Source organism: Petromyzon marinus, chromosome 11 (genome assembly GCF_048934315.1).
Source record: "Petromyzon marinus isolate PM22_M1 ecotype Great Lakes invasive population chromosome 11, UKy_Petmar_22M1.pri1.0, whole genome shotgun sequence".
Classification (NCBI taxonomy): domain Eukaryota; kingdom Metazoa; phylum Chordata; class Hyperoartia; order Petromyzontiformes; family Petromyzontidae; genus Petromyzon; species Petromyzon marinus.
Window position 1 is genome coordinate 23,606,026 of NC_133677.1, and position 23,367 is coordinate 23,629,392.

General features: G+C 46.4%; 1 long non-coding RNA gene across 1 annotated transcript; it reads right to left on the bottom strand.

Annotated features, from left to right (window-relative positions):
- Positions 1 to 9,850: 9,850 nt before the first annotated feature.
- LOC142924260 (uncharacterized) lies at positions 9,851 to 11,065 on the bottom strand. The gene is made up of 2 exons (XR_012941444.1): positions 10,874 to 11,065; positions 9,851 to 10,479 (listed from the first exon to the last, which is right to left on the bottom strand). It is a non-coding gene; the product is annotated as an uncharacterized LOC142924260 (long non-coding RNA).
- Positions 11,066 to 23,367: the final 12,302 nt, after the last annotated feature.

A 23,367-nucleotide genomic window follows, 5' to 3' on the forward strand; every position in this document is an offset into this window, starting at 1 on the left:
GAGATGTGCTCAGTCTGCGGATTTTTAAGTCCTATTGAAATCCTGAAAACTCATGAAAGTCTTCACGCACAGTTTTTGTACAGACCGAAGCCTGAACATGATTACACTTCGACAAAAGATAGCGGCGTTAAGATAAATGACATGAAATCCAAATTTCTTGAATGCTTTGGCCGAGTTCCACGTCAACAAACTGCTTCACCAGTCAGTGAGAATAAACCATACGCTGCTCTCGATCCTATTACGAGCATGAAAGTGTTGATGACCTTGCAGCAGAAGAAGAAGGAAAAGCGAAGTAGACCTAAGTCCATTAAAAGAAAGAAGACCACCACCAGTGCCACCAATTGCAGCAGTAACAACAGCCAGAATTCGGACATCAAGAGGATGGACTGCACGGAAGCAGGAGGCTGCGTGGAGCAGAGCATCCCCAAGGTGGATGAACCCAACCTGGCACCTTTAGGTACGTCCTAGTAATGCACACACTACATTTAATTTGGATGTAATTCATAATTTCACAAATTAGTTAATGTACGCATATGTTGACCATATCTGTATGCCTGAGCTGAGGAGTCTAGAGATCTGATGTGGTGCTGCTCGGATGTTGGGTTAAACCGTGAAACTCTGGGTTTTCTGTCACCGAACCATGATTAAACTGGCTTCTCATTGATGGTCTTATCCAGTTACCAAACACTTCTTCCAGCAAACACTTGGAACTACAGCCCCAGAGCCCACTTGGACTCTTTGATGAATACCTCGAGATGGGTACAATGAGCTCAGAGGATCACACTACGGAGTCAACGCGTTTTACTTTATTATAACAAAAAAAAACACAATTGGGTATCATTTGACTATATAGGCACGTGTGTACGGCCCCTGTGTATCTGTCGGACATTGTTGTGGGAGGGAAATTACCCACACTTCGGGTTGTTGAAGGCAGGGAGCACAGATGTAAGAGCTTAGATGTACAATACAACAATGTAATTTTCTGCACTGTCCTCTGCTGCTCACAACCCCACAATAACTATTGCATGGTCACCCATCCAACCAATTTTCAGGCTCAGCTCTCCTTAACTTCTGGGATCTGATTAAATCTGACGCATACTGGGTGATTTGGCCATAGGCACCAATCTATGGATATACTGTAACACAATTGTCTTTGAGCATGCGCGTATGTGCATATGTACGGAGTTAAGTTTTAGAAACAATAGGAGCACATATTTGCTCCTCTTGTCTGCTAACCAATGCAGCTACATTGGTCAGCTTGGATTGACGTTTTTCCCCCTTACTATTTATTTAAAACTCTTGTGCATCATGTCCACTGTGGTTAACTGCTGTGATTTGTTGGCATTTCAGCCACAGTGCATATGCCTAAAAATGTGTGGTACGGTTAATGGAGTCCTCAATACAGGATGTGATCTAGTTATTATAGCCACCTAGTGGTGGAAAATGGTGCAAAAGAAACCCAGGTGAACCAGAGCTTAGCATTAAAAGATAGTAGTGGCTGGTCGCATCTCAGTGGCCAATGTAATGGACACGATAATTTTGTGAACAAATGACACGAAAATGTGACCATATTTTGGGGTCTCCTTTGACTAAAACACATTCAATGCATTGAAAACATGTTTTGTTTGCTTAAAGTAATCACAACATAACAGCATTAAGAGTGTATGTCTATATCCTGTTTCACTCATTATCCTATCCTTGCCCCCCTACCCATTCTCAAAATATACCCCAGTTATCCAATTCGGGTTTGTCACTCTCTTCGTGGCATCATTTCCACTTGCGCCATTGCTCGCACTGCTCAACAACATCATCGAAGTGCGGGTCGACGCGTGGAAGCTCGTAACAAAGATGAGGAGGCCTGTGGTTTCGCGAGCAAGAGGAATTGGAGCCTGGGCCGACATTCTGAGTATCGTTGCCACCCTCTCTGTAATCACCAATGTAAGTCGCCAGATTGTCCGCTCGCTTTCTCGCTCAATATCCCATCTTATGAGTGACATAACATGTCATGTTAGCCGTGTGGGTTCTTTTTACCATACTTCACCATTCTGGTCCTGGCAGGTTTGAGAAGAGGTGTAGTGGGGGACCAGGAGCGGTTCGGGTATCACTCGTCACTGATGTTAGTCGTAGCTGGAAGTCAATTGCATGTGTGCTGAATTCAAAGTGCAGTGCACGAATCACTGCACCACCGCTCCTATCCACTCTCTCCCAAAATCGCAAAAGGTAAAGCCTTGCCATTGCTTGCTCATGTCACTGCTGGCAGAAGGGCCTCAACTAAAGGTAGCTCTAGAGAACCCCTCTACACGGTATTTGGCCTACTCTTCCATGATGACCAGACATGTTGTAAGATGTGGAATTACCTGCGCTAAAACAGTGATGAACCCATTTATATTGCTAATTGGACAGAGGTGGGGGAGATTTAAGAAAATGATCCATTGCTTCAACTGTTGTGTCAGGAGAATGAACTGACGACTGCCAGATTGCAAGTCCTTATATGGTAACCATTTCACTCTGGCAGCAACCCCCCAAATTGTATTTGTGAAAATTAATGTAATTGCCAAGGTAAGATGTTCAGAAGCCTTGGTCAAATCATTGCATGCTAAGTGACCGCTATCGCTGTGCCTCCGTATGCTAATTCCACAGTCATGCATCTTGGCATTCACAACGGACATCATCCCACGCCTGGTGTATTATTATGGATACTCAGCAGAGTATGGCACAGGTTCGCCTACAATGCATGGGTACACGGAGGACAGCTTTTCAATTTTCAAGATCAGCAACTTCAAGGAGCAAAATTATCCCAACATCCTGCCAGCCTGGTTTGATCCGGCAATCCACACAACCTGCAGGTTTGTGCCATTCAGTGTCATGCCCAGCTATCGGGGGTGCCGTCCCTGCGAATGTGATGCACTGATGTCTGGGTGTGTTGTCCAGGTAGATGCGACATCCTTCTGGGTGTGGCGTCCTCCTGGCTCCGCCCCTTCCTGATTAGGCTCGTTCTCTTCCTCTTTTCACTCCGTGACTTTCCTTTTAAGACCCACACTTCCCCTAGGCCCCACCTCTGTTTATGCCCTGCCCCTTACCGTGGACACAGGGTTTGGCTTAGTTGGGTAGTAAGGGGTTGTGGTAGGGTTGGGGGAAGAGTGTGCATGGTGGGTGGGGACAGTAAAGGGGGTGGGGGGGGAATTGGAGGGGGGGAGCAGTGGGTACGGGTGGGATGGCTTCACAACCAAAGTCCCACTTAGAGAAATATAATAATAGATTGATATAAATTACAGCTCATTGTTACCTGGCTAAAGAGTAATGTTATTTATTTATCTATCGATCCACGACTGCTTAATTGAGTCTCAAGATCCCTTTTCAGGAAGACCGTGCATTGGGATTCCAGTTTAAGGTGGTCTTATGCATGTGGGATGCAATAAGAGGTCCTGGAGAACCCATGATAATGAAATGAAGCTTAAAGGTCCACACAGACATGAAACCACTTGCTCTACAGCCATCTTCTGGTCACCTCACAGCACAGTTAGTTAGGAAATTGATGCGATCTACCAACCCTTTTCTGTAACGTTTTTGAATTGCTGGCATACACAACTATAATCAATATAACCATATTGATCGATATTTAATATAACCTTACTTGACTATGACCAAATCACCACGAATACAGCTAATCTTAGATTCCGGAAGTCAAGCAGGCTTGAGCCTTGTTCGTGCTTAGATTGATGAACACCATGCACAATGCAGGTGCAGTAGGCGACTTTGGAGCTAGGTTGTCAGCAGTGGGTAGATCAGAAAAATTAATAGTTGTGCTATATTGTTCTCCCATTATCTGTACTCCCTACCTTCACCAACCTGGTACGGACCAGCGTGAACCATGGTCAATAGAGCCCCCACAAGCTGCACGTTGTGGGAAGGCCCTCTTTCAGAAGCGGATTTTTTAAAGGGCTGTGAACGCATATACCGTTTGTGCACAACCATACTTGTTCAATTTAGCGCCAACTCTACTTTCGAGGCACTTTGCTCAATATAGTCCATGCGTGCTTGTGGTTGTATGTGTGTAGGTATCCAGGTCATCGCTACCCGCCGGATCATCCCCAAGCCTACTCCGTCACCAAGCAGTACTGGAAAGTACTGACGGCAAAGCTGGCCTTCGTCATTGCCATGCAGGTACACATCAACATGCACACACACACACATTCATAAACCCATTGAAAGATAAAGGTACAGCCCTCCAATTACTTGCTCATGTCACTGATGGCAAAAGGGCTCCTGCTATAGGGAGCTCAAGAGAGACCCTTAAGATGTATTTGAACTGCTCTTCCACACTGGACAGACGTCTTGGGAAGAGCTGGGAGTTCCCGCACTGAACAGCACCAAACTCAGCCGACCAATTGACTGGATGTATTCCACTTACACTGCTTGGTGGATAGAGGCAGTGGAATGTAAAAAAAAACCTTTCACCGTTGTTTACACTCCCACGATCAAAGATCAATTCACACCCGTGACCTCTGGATTGCAAGTCTAGTGTGCAAAGCCTTACACTACTGCACCATCGTATAGACTCATCTGTGAGCAGTTGTTAAGGTCAGCAGAGCAAACCGTGATCATTGTCAATGGGTCATTACAGATAATGCCAGTAATGCTATTACACCTCACAATTGCACAGTATTTCTGAGATCACAAATAATAGTGGTAATACAATACTCACTTTCATCATGCAGCAGACGATTCATGTTGTTGATGCAATTTGTCACACGTAAGCATGTGTGCTTGTGGGAAGGGGAGCGGCTGCGTAGTTGTTTGTGAACTGCGCTACCAATCCTGTGTGACCGGAGTACTATTTCTGGCCACAGCCAACAACAGTGGAAAATATTAGAACCAGTGTTGAGCTTCCCTTAAGTTGATTCTGTCTTAAAATGAGTACTTGATGAAGTGTGTGAAAATCATCACTGGCGAGATAAAGGTGCACACCACCCCCACAGGCACTGTGCCACCCTTCATAGATGCACTTGTCTCAGTCTGTGAAAGGCTACACAGGGAATCTTTGTAGTGGTGACATGGCCGAGTGTAAGTGTTTGCTGATTGTTGCGGTAATTTGCGGCTGCCCAGGTGAATACTGTGGGTGCATTAACTGCACATCATAAATGTTGCCTGCTGCATAGTGAACGTAAAAAACCCATTAAGTAATTCAAAAAAAGTGTCTCGGTATAATTTGCCAAATGTTCAAAAATTACTCAAATTACTTAATTTAATTGGGAAAAACGACGTAACAATATAATATCCCTGGGCTTCAGGTCCCCGGAATAGTTGACCTGAGATGTAAAGCACTTTAAGATGCTGCCATATTATATTTAGTAAGCACCCTTTACATGCAAATCCTGAAACTGAAAATCCTTTACCTGTGTGTGGACGTGTGCAGCACGTGGTGTTACTCACGAAGGCCTGCATTGCATACATCATCCCGGACACGCCATCCCATGTGCGTGCCTGCAGGCGCCGCGAGCGCTTCGTCGTACAGACGATTCTGCAGCAGGCAGAGCTGGGCCGTCTCCGTAACACCCTCCTCACCGATGCCCCCAGCTCACCGCCATCTCCTCAATTCCACGTTGAGGATGAGCAGGCAGAGATGGGCCTGCTTCGCTGCTCGCTGCATAAGGAGTCTCCTGGCGTATTGCACCCACCCCAGCCGTGCCACATGGAGAATGAGCAGGCAGAGAAGACTGGTGACGACTCACTGCTGAAGGGATCCGAGGAGGAATCAAGCAACGAGGATTCGTCAACTGTCTTCTACAGTGTATAAATCTACTCTGGCTTTTAAAGGAGGCTGCTATCCTAACTCTGTTTGCACGTGGACAAGGACATTGCAGTCGAGGACTATCTGTATATATATTAATAAATACGTTTATGATTTAACATGTCTCAATCATCTCATGTCTGTTCATACGAATCACGATGTGAATGAGGAAAACTAGAAATTATTGTTATTTTGTATATATTTTAAATTTTGGTTTAACATGTAGGCTTTCGCGCCCAATATCATCCATAGAGGTGTTTTTTGGATTAGATCGCATACATATATAAACGTGTCGTTAAAACCCGCCACCACTCGACACAGCCAACTAGTAAGAGTTGTCACGGAAACAGAACAAGCCAATTCGTCACTGGTACTTTGGAGAGCCAAGCCACAACATTTACAATTGGAGTACGACGTTTTGCCAGTAATTACAACTAGCTTCATCAGGCGACAGCCAGATTTGTGGCACTCTCGCGCAAAGTGGGGGGGGGGGGGAGATTACCGAGTCAACGTACATTATGCATGTGCATTATGAGAGCCCTTTGATCTTGTCCTTCCTGTCTATTGTGTATTAAAATAGCCGTACCAATGGTAATCCCTATTGAAGTATGCTGCCCTTTATAGGCATGCATTTAAATAATGTATTATTTGTTGGCACCCGTGTTCAGCAGTAGCAGAACACACGTGCCAACAAGGACACTCAGTTGATTCTAATGTTGAAGTTCTGTGCAAAACTAGCTACTACTGCCTAAGAATAATTCGAGAATCTATCGAAATTGGAAGAAAAATTTACAGTTCGGATAGCTACCGCCTTTGTGCTGTGTGGAAGCGACTCATCAAATAGTACATTAGATGAAACTCCGAGTACCCACTCAGGAGGTATAGTGGTAAAACAGTGGAGGAAAAAAAAGCATTTTTTTTATTTGCCCTTGTTGAATGATAGAGTCGATACACACAGCAAGCGAGATTAAGAAAGCGCATCGGAAGAAATACCGGAGGAGAGAGAGAAGACAATTGCTTGCTGCAGAAGGAAAGGCATTCCTACCGAGGGAGACAAGTTGACAAAAATTTTGATCATGGGAACCGGTGGCGTGGCTCGATCTTCCCTATGTGCGCAACATGCTACCGAAGGAAAACAGAAAATCCTATTCAAAGGCTAAAATAAGCTCCATTTTTTGTATAAGAGCCCGATAAACAATAACCCCATCCATAGACTGAGGAAGAAAGGGAAGAGCCTGAACAAAGGGGAGGAGATTACGACGGAGATGGGTTGGAGGTGGAGAGAAGGGGAGAGGGAGGCCGTAAAGGCAGCTGCACATTCAAGGAAAGCGGTGTAGAAAGAGTTGAACGGGGACATGGAGACAGCAGAGACAAGGGTGGAGAAAGAGGAAGAGAGGATCTTTCAGTGCTCGCTACAGGAAACCCACAAAACTGAATTTCCTAAACTCGTGTCGCCTCCGTGACAGCAGCACCACGAACGCCACAGACTCACGCTCCCCAAATCGACAATACCATCTCCATTGCCGACCAGCCACGAGATGGTTGCTCTCAACACCTCGGTCGTGGTGTAAGCAGCAAAAGACTTCCGGCTGGTGAGCATCCGGCCATTACGAGGGTTGGAAAGAAACTGAAGCACGGGGCGACTCCCACAACCTTCGGGTATTTCCAAACTGGATGACGTCTTGGGATGAAGCTAGAAGTAAGCCAAATCTGCACTCAATAAATGGGACAAAGATTCCAGAGAAGCCTCCAGAAATGTCACAGGAGGCTCGGGTGTGAGAAACCAGACTCCATGTGGGGTCCTCCAGACCTTTGCCCTCCAGTTCATCAACATTTGTAAAAGCAGGACGTCTCAAAGGTACGTAGCATGGGTGAGGTACGAGGTTGAGAACCACGTTCCGAGATTAGGCGCTTTGACAGGTTGGGGTCCGAGTAAACTTTTAATGGAGCTCACCCTACGACATTACAGATAGAAGGATAGTGTGCCGGCACAATCCGGACACCCTGCTACACCGAAACAATCTGCTGCATCAAACTCCCTGGTACAGCTAAACACTGGCACGATCGCGCTCAAATACACACAAACTCTCGCTCGGCCAGTTGGTACACAGGTTGTCAGTTGTGGGGGATGCGGGCCCCCGGCTCCCCCCCTGGGGGAGGGCTGATCTCGAGAGGGCTGCGGGCTCCGGACTCCTCGGTCGAGTGAGAGCAGCCGCTACTCGACTCCTCGCTCGCGGTGAGAGGGCTGCCGCTCTCCGGCTCCTCTCCTCACGGCGCAGCCCCTCGGGTCCGCGGGTCCTGTTTGTGGGGCATAGCTCGGGGCTGGCACGTGGCTGCCTGGAATCAATCCGTCGCTTCTCAGCCACTCAAACGCGACGTCTCCGCTCACACAACCCCGCGCACCACTCACACGAACTAAACGGGGGGTCAGGGGTCAGAGGGCAATGACGTCCTTCGCACACGCGTTGCCGCCGATGCCGGGCAATGGAGATTGTTTAAAGGGCTGCGGGGCGGGGATTTGGAGTCGGTTTTAGAGCGACACACCAATCGCACGCGCAGGACGGGGGGGTCGGGGGTCAGAGGGCAGGGACGTCACTCGTACACGCGTAGCCGATTGGGGGGCTGTATGGGAGGTTATTTAAAGGGCTGTGGGGGCGGATATTCGGGATTGGTGTTAGCCCGCAGTCACGAAAGCTTTCAATCGAAATTTATGTTAAGTGTAATGTGTTGGTGTTAATAAAGTGTTGCCTCCCAAGAAGTTGTGTGCGCCTATCTCAGCCCATTACATATAAGTGTAGATGTGATTATGTAATTCTTGTGTTCATACAAGTGTAGTGACACAGCGCTGACTGCTGTCCAGCAGCGGCAACTGCAGTGGAAAGTTTGCGCACACGCTGTTGAGCATATATACGGGTGTGCCGGCCGGGCAGAGGAATTGGGGCAAGGGTCATGGAAGACCTCATAGGGAAGCCTCTGGAACCCTCTGGTCGATTCGAGAAGGGAGGCGTGGATAGGGCAGAGCCAAGCCACACCGAGTAGAATATAGAATATAATATAAGCAGCGGAGAGCGACAGCTCCGGGCTGCCGGTTCTGGGAGTGGACTCGTCTCGACGTCGCTGTCGTTGCCACCGCATTCGCCCAATCATTGCGTGGCCAGACAGTCGTTGGCCTTCTCGGTCGACGCCGTCGGTGCAACACGGACAGGGTCGTGTCTAGGCCGGGCTCTATGGCAACGTGGTCGAGAGAGTGAGGCCGGAGTTGGTGTGAACAAGATAATAAAGAGACGATGTCTCCTGCAACTACCTCGTCTCCGACAGTGTGTGCGACACACACCACACGTCGGAAGGAGAACACTTCACAAGTATAAATGCTGCCTGTGTCAGTCGAGTCACATTTGCTCTAATTTATTTTGATGGTGACCTAAGACAGGAGAAGCAAAATGCACTTCTTCAGGAAGTGATATTTTTTTCATAATGCAGAGGCTGTGCCTGATACACATCTTTCACGTGTTGTTTGGCAACCCTGGTGCCCAGTAAACGCCATATGGCCAGATCTTTGCATTGAATTCCAAGTATTAATTCCTCCATACTTGTGCACAGTTGAGTTTTTATTCCATTCCCTTCATGAACCATGTTTTTGAACTTTACATCATAGTAAGATAGTACATGCCGATGAATAATTAATAGATGCTTGAAAACATCTATCCCCCACCATCTGCCTGTGTTTGGCCTAAAACCCAATCACCCAGAATGCCCAAATTCACCTTACATACTCTAGGAATGTAAGCAGGTTAATGCCTGTATATCCATCACAATCATCACTCCCAAATGTGAAGACATGTCACGAGACTCGCTGACTTTTCTTAAAATACTTGAGAAATACAAATCATAGCTGAATATTTTCAATTCCATGTGTATAAGCCTTTGTCTCAGATTTATTGTAAAATAAATATACATGTACAATATAAACATTCAAATATCAGAAAATATTTAATGTATGTTGAATTTCTTTCACACTGTACATAACCAACCATGCTAAACAAGACATGATAAAAACAATCCAAGTCATGGGTTGCATACAATATGCAACTTTGGTTTATTGATTACAAATTACATAAAAGGTTCTGAAATTTTACAATACAGGTATAGTGCAATCTAAATAAGCAAATGTACTTTTACAGTGATTTCCCAAATGTTTATAACTACACAAATACTAGCATGTATGTTCCCAATAAAGTAGTCTCCTTCCAAAATGGCTAAAACCAAAATTAGTTTAGTTGTGCTCACAATATTGTTCACATATCCGTTCTATTTCAAGTGACATTTGAGTCTGTATGGATTTGCTGTGCAAAATACTGCTGCAACCATTCAATAACTCCAACCCTGAACGAACTTTATCACATTTTTCCAATACTTTGTTGTGGCACTTCCATTAACAGGGCAATTACTGTGCCCCATGGGCCCCACAAGTTCACAAGTAATTGCGATTCACACCACAGCACCTGAAGTACCATTGATGTTTAACAACCATGAATTAGCAGGACCAAGCGAACGTATCCTTCTGAGTAGAAACCTCGACCACCGCCATAAAATGCTTTCGGGCTTTCTACATCACGGGTAGTCAGCCATCCTTGTTCTCCTTGATGGTGTCAACCAGCTCTTTCAGACGCGACAGGTGGTACACGGCCCTGAGAAGAGACACGATTGAGAGAAAATTACTTGGTTGACTTATTATCAAGGTGGAAGCCAGAAAAATCTCACCAAGTCTCAGGAGGGTTTGGCAGTGATATTTTGCAAATTTCATCAGCGAGTGGTATGTGAGAGGAAAACGGAGAACCCGGTGAAAACAGAGGGAGTAAAATGCAAAACTCCGGATATAGATTCAAGATTCCATTGCCGTATTACTAACTCCTGGTTACCTAGCAGCCAAAATCTATAATATATGCTATTTCAAAACAGTCTCCCATCCAAGTAATAACCAGGCTTACCTGCTTAGCTTATAACATTCAAAATCTGACATCATACTTAGAGGCGGTGCAGCCTCTATGCTGTGCGTGAGTGTGGATATAAAGATAAATTCACAATGGCGTGGAGGGGTTTTCCCAGGGACGATCAGCCCCTAGAAAGACGTCCGTGTTGAAGCTGCCCGGGGAGGGGGCCTCCAAGCCGGGGGAGTCCAACTCCATGTGCGCCCTGCTCAGCAGCTCCTCCAATGAGGCTGTGCATCAAGAATCACGCATCGCACGTCACAACCACATGGGTGGCCGCTCAGCCGTCTCTGTGAGAAAAGACTGAATATGTACCTGAAAACATATGAAATGTCATCTGCTATATACAGACTATATATATACACACACCTAGGGATCTATTGTCCTCTGACACGGGCTCCTCGTTGGCTACATTCGTAAGGCCGGAGATATCCAAAACTTTGAGCCACTCTGGGTACTTTGGTCTGCTTTGCGGGCTCTGAGCGGCACCTGCTCTCTTTGTGCTGGTATCCGTCTCGTGGCTGCTGGTCTGGGAGTCCACATCGCAGTCACGCAGCCAGGCCGGGTACCTGAGCTCAGGAATGCTCGTGATCCCCGACACATCCAGCTTATCCTTTTGGCTTGTCAACCACCTGAGATAGGTACTTGTCGCACAGCCGCCGTTCGGCAAGTGCTCACGCCTAGTTGCTTCACTGCTCCGTAAGTACAACAAAACATTCGTCTGGTTAGAAAAGAAATAATTTTCGGGCTTTGCCGACAAATTTAATGGCATCACGGCCTTGTTGCTTCTCGCTGTTGAGCTCAACCGTTTAGTTGGCTTATTGCCCCTCACCAATGATGCGCCGAGGCTGTGCGCGGTGACCCCGAGAGATGACCGCTTGCCTCTGTGCGACACTGCGAGGTCTCGGTGGGCGCCAGGCGAGCGGAGCAAGGACTTGGAGGAACCGTCAACTGGCGCCGCTAGGAGCTGGTCCGTGGTTAGACTGACCGTCGGGCTATGAGCCACGACCGCTGCAGCGCAGCAGTGAGGCTGCACGTGCCCGAGATGAGGTCCTCCACAAGCAGCATGCCACCTGCAATGTAAGACCCACAGACATTTTACTGGTACACAATGAATTTGCTCTCCCCTAGATTCCTTGACCCCTGAACGGCAATCCTGCAATGTTGCCTTACTTTGCACCATCAGTAACTAATGATGTTATCCGTTTGTGGAGTTTGTGAGAATATGGGATAAATCAGTGCATGAGCTGTTATTGTTTAAACTTCAGATGTGTCCAGTCTAGGATCTGCAAATTTTGACACAAAGGTTGGAGGATCACTTAGATTTCACAAACTTTACAAACTCGATAATCAGTGAAGTTGCTGGAAGATGACAGGAGAAAGAAATGCATGCACCAACCTATCTGTTCAGACCTATGCTATCCTCTCATATGCGTGTGCTTACTGTGGATAGTTTTCTCTGACATAAAATGAACTCATTAATGGAATTTGCCAAGCATCCCAGTGTGGGACTCTCACGAAAATGTATCTTTAGACCTTATTAAGGGTTTTTTTTCTAGGGGAATTACATTACATTCATGATAGCATAGCATAATTGACAAGCACCCAGTACAAGCAAAAAAAATGGGGTTCTCCTCTCCAATTATCCCCCATCCAGTCAACTAGCTTCGATACCTTATGAGACCTCCTTTGCCAGTAACAAGATATAGTAATAGGTTTTTACCCTTTTATCTGGCAAAAAAACTGACACTTTTATACAAGGGATCATGTTTGCGATAACCACAACGCAAGTAGTCAAAATGCAAACAAGAAGACGCTAAGAATAAGAAGACGCCTTTTGGCGTCTTCTGGTCCAACACCAGTGGAGACTGGGATCTCAGAAAAGCCGTCTCGGGTGTGGACCAATCAAATTCAAGGACAGTGCATATTATCAGTTGTCTTTTTTGTTTGCATTTTGACTACTTGTGTTGTGGTTATTGCAAACATGATCCCTTGTATAAAGGTGTCAGTGTTTGTGCCAGATAAAAGGGTAAAAACCTATTACTATAGCTTCGATACCATTGCACCGCCTGCACACTCGATAGCCACTCGAGCGCAAGCACCACGGAGCGATTCCTCGCGTGGCGAGAGGCGCAACCCACCCTCATCCACACTGTGCATCCTCCTCTCCTCCACGCGTCTCCGCTCCGCTATGCTGCGCGGCGCTGTGCTCTGCACGTATCCTGGATGGCGGTGACGCACAGATTCCGCTCTGCTCAAAGTCCTCGATGTAGGCGTCCAGCGCACCGCTCGCCTACGAGCAGCACTGCTCTCCGCACACCACAGGGCTGTGCTAGCCCCCGCTTCCGGTCCGGAGCAGCGAGCTGCCCTGGCTGCCGCGAGGGCTTGTGTCCGTCACCGTGCTGTCGCCCGAAGGGCTGTTTGTCTCACCACCGTTGCAGTTCATTTTGTACGATTTGGGATGCCCGAACCGGATGGGGCCAGGGAGAGGAATCGCTGTGGCTACCAGGTCACCACTGGTCCTGGTATGGGGGGCACCATGAGGAGCTGCTGTGTGCGGAAAGTGGGTCCGACGTCACAACGCATGGGCCAGCGTCGACCACTTCGCGTTAGCAGCTTCAGCGTTAGGTCTCTTAAGCTACTGTGGCTGTTGTCCTTTTTTCAACAAAAATTCCAGCCTTTCCCATGCTTTCCTTCATCACACCTGCAAGCTATATGTACAATTGAAGTGTCATAAATGCTCTACCTGCCTACTACTACATTATGAATGATATACATTTAAGAATTAGCTGGAGACAACTCCATGTTTAAAACACACTGTATTCAAAAGAGAAGGCTTAACATTTAACATTGGTTAACGTTTGGCATGTACACCTGCATATCAACAAATTACAGTACTACTAATAAAATGAATGCTACATATTAATAGTGGTATTACAGTAGTATGACTACTTATATTTATATATTATCGCACCTCCGAAGAGCACGGTGGGCTTGGTACGGTGCGAAAGAGATTCAACACACATACAGAATACAATACTTTCCGAGCACATTATGCATACCGAACCTCCAAGTTCCTTACCCTACCCTGAATAACAACGTGTGCAGAGTACAGCTCCTTTTTCAATCCATTGCTGGCTGACAGCTGTCCCATGCTATGCAGCTCCCAGGGGGAGGGGTTATTTACCGTACTTCACCACGCTGGTCAGTGTGAATTTGGTGATGGCAGGGGGCTATAGAAGTGCATTACAACAATGTATTGAACATTGCTGCACAATGTCAGGGTGCTATAGAAGTGCATTACAACCACGTACTGAATACTGCTGAACTGGTGGCAGGGGGCTATAGAAGTGCATTACAACCACGTACTGAATATTGCTGCACTGGTGGCAGGGGGCTATAGAAGTACATTACAACCACGTACTGAATATTGCTGCACTGGTGGCAGGGGGCTATAGAAGTACATTACAACCACGTACTGAATATTGCTGAACTGGTGGCAGGGAGCTATAGAAGTGCATTACAACCACGTACTGAATATTGCTGCACTGGTGGCAGGGGGCTATAGAAGTGCATTACAACCATGCACTGAATATTGCTGCACTGATGGCAGGGGGCTATAGAAGTGCATTACAACCACGTACTGAATATTGCTGCACTGGTGGCAGGGGGCTACAGAAGTACATTACAACCATGTACTGAATATTGCTGCACTGGTGGCAGGGGGCTATAAAAGTGCATTACAACCACGTACTGAATATGGCTGCACTGGTGGCAGGGGGCTATAGAAGTGGATTACAACAATGTACTGAATATTGCTGCACTGGTGGCAGGGGGCTATAGAAGTACATTACAACCACGTACTGAATATTGCTGCACTGGTGGCAGGGGGCTATAGAAGTGCATTACAACCACGTACTGAATATTGCTGCACCGGTGGCAGGGGGCTATAGAAGTTCATTACAACCACGTACTGAATATTGCTGCACTGGTGGCAGGGGGCTATAGAAGTACATTACAACCACGTACTGAATATTGCTGCACTTGTGGCAGGGGGCTATAGAAGTGCATTACAACCATGCACTGAATATTGCTGCACTGATGACAGGGGGCTATAGAAGTGCATTACAACCACGTACTGAATATTGCTGCACTGGTGGCAGGGGGCTACAGAAGTACATTACAACCATGTACTGAATATTGCTGCACTGGTGGCAGGGGGCTATAAAAGTGCATTACAACCACGTACTGAATATGGCTGCACTGGTGGCAGGGGGCTATAGAAGTGGATTACAACAATCTACTGAATATTGCTGCACTGGTGGCAGGGGGCTATAGAAGTGCATTACAACCACATACTGAATATTTCTGCACTGATGGCAGGGGGCTATAGAAGTACATTACAACCACGTACTGAATATTGCTGCACTGGTGGCAGGGGGCTATAGAAGTGCATTACAACCACGTACTGAATATTGCTGCACCGGTGGCAGGGGGCTATAGAAGTTCATTACAACCACGTACTGAATATTGCTGCACTGGTGGCAGGGGGCTATAGAAGTACATTACAACCACGTACTGAATATTGCTGCACTTGTGGCAGGGGGCTATAGAAGTGCATTACAACCATGCACTGAATATTGCTGCACTTGTGGCAGGGGGCTATAGAAGTGCATTACAACCATGCACTGAATATTGCTGCACTGATGGCAGGGGGCTATAGAAGTGCATTACAACCACGTACTGAATATTGCTGCACTGGTGGCAGGGGGCTACAGAAGTACATTACAACCATGTACTGAATATTGCTGCACTGGTGGCAGGGGGCTATAAAAGTGCATTACAACCACGTACTGAATATGGCTGCACTGGTGGCAGGGGGCTATAGAAGTGGATTACAACAATGTACTGAATATTGCTGCACTGGTGGCAGGGGGCTATAGAAGTGCATTACAACCACATACTGAATATTTCTGCACTGATGGCAGGGGGCTATAGAAGTAAATTACAACCACGTACTGAATATTGCTGCACTGGTGGCAGGGGGCTATAGAAGTGCATTACAACCACGTACTGAATATTGCTTACACCGGTGGCAGGGGGCTATAGAAGTTCATTACAACCACGTACTGAATATTGCTGCACTGGTGGCAGGGGGCTATAGAAGTACATTACAACCACGTACTGAATATTGCTGCACTTGTGGCAGGGGGCTATAGAAGTGCATTACAACCATGTACTGAATATTGCTGCACTGGTGGCAGGGGTCTATAGAAGTACATTACAACCATGTGCTGAATATTGCTGCACCGGTGGCAGGGGGCTATAGAAGTGCATTACAACCATGTACTGAATATTGCTGCACTTGTGGCAGGGGGCTATAGAAGTACATTACAACCACGTACTGAATATTGCTGCACTGATGGCAGGGGGCTATAGAAGTGCATTACAACCACGTACTGAATATTGCTGCACCGGTGGCAGGGGGCTATAGAAGTGCATTACAACCATGTACTGAATATTGCTGCACTTGTGGCAGGGGGCTATAGAAGTACATTACAACCACGTACTGAATATTGCTGCACTGATGGCAGGGGGCTATAGAAGTGCATTACAACCACGTACTGAATACTGCTGCACTGGTGGCAGGGGGCTATAGAAGTACATTACAACCATGTACTGAATATTGCTGCACTGATGGCAGGGGGCTATAGAAGTGCATTACAACCACGTATTGAATATTGCTGCACTGGTGGCAGGGGGCTATAGAAGTACATTACAACCATGTACTGAATATTGCTGTACTGATGGCAGGGGGCTATAGAAGTGCATTACAACCATGCACTGAATATTGCTGCACTGATGGCAGGGGGCTATAGAAGTGCATTACAACCACGTACTGAATATTGCTGCACTGGTGGCAGGGGGCTATAGAAGTACATTACAACCATGTACTGAATATTGCTGCACTGGTGGCAGGGGGCTATAAAAGTGCATTACAACCACATACTGAATATTTCTGCACTGATGGCAGGGGGCTATAGAAGTACATTACAACCACGTACTGAATATTGCTGCACTGGTGGCAGGGGGCTATAGAAGTGCATTACAACCACGTACTGAATATGGCTGCACTGGTGGCAGGGGGCTATAGAAGTGGATTACAACAATGTACTGAATATTGCTGCACTGGTGGCAGGGGGCTATAGAAGTGCATTACAACCACATACTGAATATTTCTGCACTGATGGCAGGGGGCTATAGAAGTACATTACAACCACGTACTGAATATTGCTGCACTGGTGGCAGGGGGCTATAGAAGTGCATTACAACCACGTACTGAATATTGCTGCACCGGTGGCAGGGGGCTATAGAAGTTCATTACAACCACGTACTGAATATTGCTGCACTGGTGGCAGGGGGCTATAGAAGTACATTACAACCACGTACTGAATATTGCTGCACTTGTGGCAGGGGGCTATAGAAGCGCATTACAACCATGTACTGAATATTGCTGCACTGGTGGCAGGGGGCTATAGAAGTACATTACAACCATGTACTGAATATTGCTGCACCGGTGGCAGGGGGCTATAGAAGTGCATTACAACCACGTACTGAATATTGCTGCACTGGTGGCAGGGGGCTACAGAAGTACATTACAACCATGTACTGAATATTGCTGCACTGGTGGCAGGGGGCTATAAAAGTGCATTACAACCACGTACTGAATATGGCTGCACTGGTGGCAGGGGGCTATAGAAGTGGATTACAACAATGTACTGAATATTGCTGCACTGGTGGCAGGGGGCTATAGAAGTGCATTACAACCACATACTGAATATTTCTGCACTGATGGCAGGGGGCTATAGAAGTACATTACAACCACGTACTGAATATTGCTGCACTGGTGGCAGGGGGCTATAGAAGTGCATTACAACCACGTACTGAATATTGCTGCACCGGTGGCAGGGGGCTATAGAAGTTCATTACAACCACGTACTGAATATTGCTGCACTGGTGGCAGGGGGCTATAGAAGTACATTACAACCACGTACTGAATATTGCTGCACTTGTGGCAGGGGGCTATAGAAGTGCATTACAACCATGTACTGAATATTGCTGCACTGGTGGCAGGGGGCTATAGAAGTACATTACAACCATGTGCTGAATATTGCTGCACCGGTGGCAGGGGGCTATAGAAGTGCATTACAACCATGTACTGAATATTGCTGCACTTGTGGCAGGGGGCTATAGAAGTACATTACAACCACGTACTGAATATTGCTGCACTGATGGCAGGGGGCTATAGAAGTGCATTACAACCACGTACTGAATATTGCTGCACCGGTGGCAGGGGGCTATAGAAGTGCATTACAACCATGTACTGAATATTGCTGCACTTGTGGCAGGGGGCTATAGAAGTACATTACAACCACGTACTGAATATTGCTGCACTGATGGCAGGGGGCTATAGAAGTGCATTACAACCACGTACTGAATACTGCTGCACTGGTGGCAGGGGGCTATAGAAGTACATTACAACCATGTACTGAATATTGCTGCACTGATGGCAGGGGGCTATAGAAGTGCATTACAACCACGTATTGAATATTGCTGCACTGGTGGCAGGGGGCTATAGAAGTACATTACAACCATGTACTGAATATTGCTGTACTGATGGCAGGGGGCTATAGAAGTGCATTACAACCATGCACTGAATATTGCTGCACTGATGGCAGGGGGCTATAGAAGTGCATTACAACCACGTACTGAATATTGCTGCACTGGTGGCAGGGGGCTATAGAAGTACATTACAACCATGTACTGAATATTGCTGCACTGGTGGCAGGGGGCTATAAAAGTGCATTACAACCACATACTGAATATTTCTGCACTGATGGCAGGGGGCTATAGAAGTACATTACAACCACGTACTGAATATTGCTGCACTGGTGGCAGGGGGCTATAGAAGTGCATTACAACCACGTACTGAATATGGCTGCACTGGTGGCAGGGGGCTATAGAAGTGGATTACAACAATGTACTGAATATTGCTGCACTGGTGGCAGGGGGCTATAGAAGTGCATTACAACCACATACTGAATATTTCTGCACTGATGGCAGGGGGCTATAGAAGTACATTACAACCACGTACTGAATATTGCTGCACTGGTGGCAGGGGGCTATAGAAGTGCATTACAACCACGTACTGAATATTGCTGCACCGGTGGCAGGGGGCTATAGAAGTACATTACAACCACGTACTGAATATTGCTGCACTGGTGGCAGGGGGCTATAGAAGTGCATTACAACCACGTACTGAATATTGCTGCACTGATGCTCGCCACGTGAGAGCCACACAGCAGGACAATGCTATACTGTACAATATTGAAATGATTCACCTACAAATACTAAACATTATTGTCTTAACAATCAATACTACTTTTAACATAAACAATAACTAATAAATGCACACGTAGTAATCGCCGTGCTAACCCTTAGCGTGCAATGTGAGCAGAACTTGTGTTGTAAGTCGTACCCAGTCCATTACCGCGCCACACACTCCCATTAACAAACCAACGACATTTACTGAATGTCCTCCTCCTTTACACGGCACAACCAGACAACACCGAAGTGTCCAAGTCGCGTGCTAAGTGAAGCAAACCCCATTCAATTCTAGATTTAAAGCTTTCGTGGCTGCTAGGATCCATACTCTTTGGTTCTATTGGGTAAAGTCACGTAGGTGAAAATTGTTATTTTATTTTCACCTACGTGACTTTACCCAATAGAACCAAAGAGTATAAACCCCATTCACTCTGCGCTCAGCGTTCAACAAAGTTGAACCTGGCTCGCCCTCACGCCTGCCCATCTCTCTCCGTCTCTCACCGGAGATTATTCCATTGATCGTCTTCGCCTTGCCGTCCAGAGATCCGTGTGGATTATCCGTGAGGGTAGTTAAAGGTCGCGGTTATTCGGAGAAGTTTTTTTTATTAATTTTCCCGCCACAACCACCGCGTCGCCAAAGGCCGCTGAAGGCGATGTCCGAGACATGCCGCCCGCGCATGCGCACTGAGGGTTGAGAGAAACCTGCGGGGAGGGGCAGCGGGGGGCGGGGAAGCCGCCGCTGTTGGCCACACCCACATTCAGGCCACGCCCATATTTAACTGACGTCACGGTGACATCATTCTGGGTCGGACTTTATCGTGGGCTGGCTGTGCACGCGAGGAGCTCCTGACTTCTGACTCTGAATTCGAGAAAAAATCAAAGATTCACGATGTCTACCTTCGTCGAGATAGGTAAAGTTTAACGTTAGTGTTAGGGAGGTGTGTTTGTGTTATATGTTGAGCCTGTAGACAAAACTGCTGGGGATGTGCCAGATGTCTCCATCTAACGTTAAGGAGGTTGGAGTCTGGATAGCGCATACCAGGTGTTACAGGCTACATGATGGGAAGCAGAAGGCATTCTAGTAAAATAGGTTTTTGTTTGTACGTTAATGCTCCTCCTTTTCCTTTACCAACCCATACTCACCGGCATGGTGAAGTATGTGCAAATAACCAACACGATTCGTGCAATCGTCAAGAGGCTCTCCAGCAGGGGATTGGCAAAAGGTCGTACAGGAGCAGTTTTGTGAAAAATAATTGATTCTTTCATAATGTACATCTATGATTTATTATTATTGTTCATGTGGGTAACCTCGGCAAGGGGGGAAGCAAGGTCGGGAAGAGCGGGGGATGGGGCCGCTTTTGACCACGCCCATATTTAGGCGACGTCACGTCCTTTTCCTGTGACGTCACTATAGCGGGGAGTTATCCTTGGCTGGCTGTGCATGAGGAGCCCCCGAGTTCTAACTCACAAGATCTGAGATTAGACCAAAGATTCATGATGTCCACATTTGTTGAGATAGGTAAAGTGTAATGTTCGTGCTATGACGGGGCTTTGGGCCACTTTTAAATATTGAGATCTCGTCAGTGTTTTAATCGGACGCTCAGCAGGGTTTGAGCCAGGATAGTGCATAACAGGTCTAAAAGTGTAGTGTCGGGCTACATGGTGGGCAGCAAAGGGCAGTCCATCAAAATTGGTTGTACTATACATACTATACGTCTTCACCAACCCACATTAACCAGAGTGGTGAAATGTGGATTTGAAGCTTTCGTGACTGCAAGGATCCATACTCTTTGGTTCTATTGGGTAAAGTCACGTAGGTAAAAAATAAAACAACAAAAATCACGACGTTTTGGCCACAACACAAGTGGCCTTCTTCAGATGAAGGAACAGAACTGTCAGGACGACAGCACTTCAATTGAAATGTGGTCAAGTAACCACCATGATCTGTGTGGTCACGGGGAAGCTCTCGCAGAAGCTGACAAGCTTCCATCTTGGCAGTAATTATGTTGCCTCTTTTTTTACTCTCAGCGTCTCTGCAGCGCTTGCAGCGCTCGCACTCCTCGCCCCATTCACCCCCCACTCTCCCCCTCTCTGACTTATTTAACTGCCCTAACCCTGGTTTCTCTCCCACTTCAGTAAAACAGTTTCCTTGCTGTGGTTGTCACACCTGATGATGAGTGCTTATGTTGCATTCGAAACGTCGTGATTTATTTCTATTTCTATTTTTTTTTCCACCTACGTGACTTTACCGAAAGAACCAAAGAGTATAGCTGACAAGCTGTCAGGGCAAAAATGACTTTGCATATTCCAACTAATATTTTTTGCCCTGGTTTGTGTCTGACCATGCTGGGCACGGCTTTGTTAAAGTGTACGATATTCAATGGGGTAAAAGTCCCCTAATGGTAATACAACTTTATACCACAGGTGTACTCACACTGGAGCAGCGTCGACATTTATGAGAAAGCTTTACACATGAGTACCATGTGCGGTTCTTTACCGACATTCCCATCCCTGCACCTGCCTCCCCTGTCCCTAATGCAATGAACCCTCTACCCCCACATTACCTATGCAGAGCTCGTGGAGAGAATGAATGAGGAGGAGGGAGCGGAGGGGCATGAGGCTCAGCCTTCAATGGTGCCACAAGACTTTTCGACGTCATCATTTCAATCTACCCTGGCCCAGGTACGATGCGGCACAACGTGGATTTGCACAGCCTATAAATTAACTTGGCTAATGTCAAAGATGGGAGATTCCTGGTATTTACAGATTTAGTTGTTTGCATTCGCCAACTAATGGGCCCCAAAGTGTAGACATGGCTGCTCCTCATTTATAGATTTCCAGCCTTTGCAGCAGTGCGTTTTGGTGACTATACTGTGCTGATGAGTCCGAATGAGGATTACACCGGTCCACAGTTGCATATCACTGCATCACTGCTGCTGTTAGTCTGTCACATTTGCTCAACTTTATTTTGATGGTGGTTTAAGATAGCATTACCACAATGCACTTTAGAAAATACTGATGTTTTTTGTATAATGCACAGGGACTAGATGCTTTGTGTACATATTTCTCCAGGTCTCTGGTTTCCTCCCATAGCTAAATGACACAGTGTAACTGGTATTGGCCAAACGTACCAATGCTGAAAAAATACATGCAAATTATTCAATTGGAATTAAACTAAGCAACTTCGTTCTCGACTGCAAAAAATAGAACTTGGTAGGACCCTCCTTGAAAATAAAAATGTAAACTCATTGAGGTTTTCCTGGGTAAACTAGTACATCATAGCAATAAACAACTTGCATACAAATAGCAGATTAACTTATGTCCTGATACATGTATCATGAGCTTATGAATAAATATACATTTCATGCATAAGCTATTACATCTCTCATATTCGTGTGTGTGCTTGCCTTTGCGTGTAGGACACTGTCTACTTTTGCGATGGAGTCCGTCGGATCGATTTCATCCTCGCGTTCGATGATGAGGTCCATTCTCAGGACGCCATCAACAATCAGGTGAGAACGAGGAACCTACAAATAATGCTCCACCTTCCTGCACCCAGCATTATCACCCCTCCCCACGTGCAACACCACACGCCTCTAAACCTAGGTTTGACGCAGTGGTGCCAGCTCAGCTCTCTGACTGCTGAGTCACCCTGCCACCTCCATACGAGTCTTTAAATCCACAGTATACATCTTTTATCAAACTGTATCGTCAACTGCAGACCACGCTAGTCAATGAACGCTAGACTCCCATCACTCAACTCGCACATCCATACCCTGAACCATACGCCTCACTGCTTTGGCGAACAACAATCAATTATCGTTACGTATCACACTCCATCCACAACTCCTAAATAAATACACCACTTTCATATTGCAAACACCGACACCCAGACATAACTTACAGGATACATGTAATATCCACATTCTAACTGCCAAATGGAAAACTATTACGACAGTGCTGAAGTACCCAGTATGCATTCTCTGCAATATTGATGTTTTTGTTTATTTTGTTGCTATTGTACCCACGCACAATGGATCTATCTCCCTTGTAAAATAGCAAAGCAACTAGCTAAGTGAGACCATCCCTGTAACAAATAAGGTGAACTCAAACAGTTGATTGACAAAGAGCTGTGCAAATTTTTATTTTATTAAGGTCTGCTGAAGTGACACCGACTGAAGCAGTTCAGTGATGCTACTTTGC